The following is a 2,503-nucleotide window of genomic DNA, read 5'->3' as shown; positions in this document are numbered from 1 at the left end:
CTACCACTATTCCCGGTGGGAGGCTCGGGCTGTGCACTCCTGACACAAGAGCCAATGATATAAGAGCATCTCTCTCACACACTCATACAGCATCACAAACATGCACACACTGTAACACACACATACACACTGTATCACACATGCATATATCTCATTCTCTTTCTCTCACTCACTCACTCACTCACTCACTCACTCACTCACTCACTCACTCACTCACTCACTCACTCAAATCACCTACCTGAAAAAGGAAAGATTAAGCAAGGCCCCACAGCTAATTTTGGTCACAGGGTCTGTGAATGCTGCAGACATCTCAAAAGCCTTTAAACTGCAGTAAGTCTTGAACATACACAGGCTTCTCTACTGCCTGTCTATACCCATGCTGTCTTGGGGTGGCGCAGCAAGATAAGCACTGGACTGCAAGGTCAGCAGTTCAAATCCACCAGTCACTCCTTGGAAACCCTATACAGGGTCACTGTGAGTCAGAACCGACTTGATGGCACTTAACAATAACAACTGAAGAAGCAGCTTGTTTACCCCTATTTTAAAACACCAAAGGGCAAGTCATAAATCTGTGTGCACCTGTTCCGTGCCAATGGACCAAGGGTATGACAGGTCTGAGGCCATGGAAATGGATGGGACCTTGGGTCTGATCTCACAGATTATTCTGATTTCTGTGAGGTGGCAATTCCAAAATTTAAACCCACTACTTCCACAACTTCCTCTATTAGCAGAGCTGAGAATGGTTGTGAACAAAGGTCATCTCCATCAGTAGCTTCTAAACCAGGATTGTCCTTGTTAAATGCTGTCAAGTAGGTTTCAACTCAGTGACCCTGTTAGGGTTCCTGAGGCTTTACATCTATGCAGGAGTGGAAAGCCTCACCTTTCTCCAGGGGGCGGCTGATGGGTATGCATCACTGACCTTGTGGTTTGCAGTCTAGTGCTTATCTTACAGAGCCGCCATGCTCTCTCTAAACCAGGGTACACCCTTTTCTGAAATCACACCACCCAAAATTTTTGGCCTAATGGAATCTGCTTGGTTCATATTAACTGGCCTTCAGCTTCAGAGAACAGGGAAACCTAGTTAATGTCAAGAGATTTACTGATTAAAAGCAGCCAAGTCTAAGATCAGATTGTAAGCTTTCTGAGTTGACCCATCCTCTCTGAGTTTTCTCTCCTTAATCTGTAAAATGGGGCTAATAATAGTGGCGATTTCACAGGGCTAGTGTGAGTATTACATGAGATAACACATAAGTCCTACAAACAGTGCAATGTACCAAGTTAAACACTCGGTTGGTTGGTTGGTTGGTTGGCTGTGTGCCATGGAGTCGATTCCAACTCACAGCAAGCCTGCACAGGGTTTCCAAAGTTGTAAATCTTTACAGGAGCAAGAAGACTCATCTTTCTCCTGGGGAACAACTGGTAGTTTTGAACTGCTGACCTTGAGGTTAGCAGACCGACTCATAACCACTTAGCTACTATGCTACCAGAGCTCCTTAAACACTCAGTAACGTTGCTTATTACTATACATTGCCACAGAAGTAAGTGTTGAACAGGCCCCTTGCAGTGGGTCTTAGCACTGCTCCACAACAGCTTTATGACTGAAAAGAGCTCTAACTTAGAATCCAGCGTCTTCAAGGAAGTGAGCCTTCACCTTTCAAAGAAAATGAGTTAACAGAACAGAAATGTACATGGGAAGAGGCAACGAAACAGAGCTGCTTCACGCCTTTCCATTCTTACAGGAAACTAAACCAGGGAGAATGATAGCAGCACATACGTTCAGGACTTAGCAAACATTATAGCGCTGTCTGCCGTCAAATCTGGGAAGTTAGGAACACTGGAAAACCTACAAATAGTGAAAAAGAGGCAGAGTGCAGTCTCCTTAAAAGAAAGAATAAACCAACCTACTGCAAATCAGCCTGCTTAACCATGATATAGGAGTCCTGGTATAGAGCTGTGGGATAAAGCACTGGTCAGCAAGGTCGGTTTGAGGCTTAAGGTCGGCAGTTCAAACTCACCAGCTTCCTTGGAAGCTCTATATAAGGTCGCTTTGAGTCAAAACTGACTCAACAGCATTTAACAACAACAACCATGATATAAGGAGGAAAGATGGCTACTGAGTAGGCTAAACTGTAAATTTAAAAAAAATAAAAGATAAGATGGTAGTTACACAATTTTGGATGTCAGACTAGTTGAATTTCAAAAGTCTAAGATTTGAGTCAGTACCTCACCACTTAAATACTCTTGACTTTCAGCAGTTTCTTTATAAAATGGTAATAATGCCACCCACTTTATAGGGTAGTTGTAAAAATCATGGAACATGTGGAAGAGTTTTGTAAATGGAAAGCTGAGCTCTGGTAGCGTAGTGGTTACGAATCGGGCTGCGAACCTTAAGGTCAGCGGTTTGAAACTACCAGCCGCTCTGCGGGAGAAAGATGAGGCTTTCTACTCCCGTAAGGATTTACACCCTCGGAAACCCTGTACAGGGTCGCTATGGGTCGGAACC

Source organism: Chrysochloris asiatica, unplaced genomic scaffold (genome assembly GCF_000296735.1).
Source record: "Chrysochloris asiatica unplaced genomic scaffold, ChrAsi1.0 scaffold00092, whole genome shotgun sequence".
Taxonomy (NCBI): Eukaryota; Metazoa; Chordata; class Mammalia; order Afrosoricida; family Chrysochloridae; genus Chrysochloris; species Chrysochloris asiatica.
The sequence above is the reverse complement of the archived record's forward strand: the minus strand, read 5'-3'. Positions refer to the sequence as shown.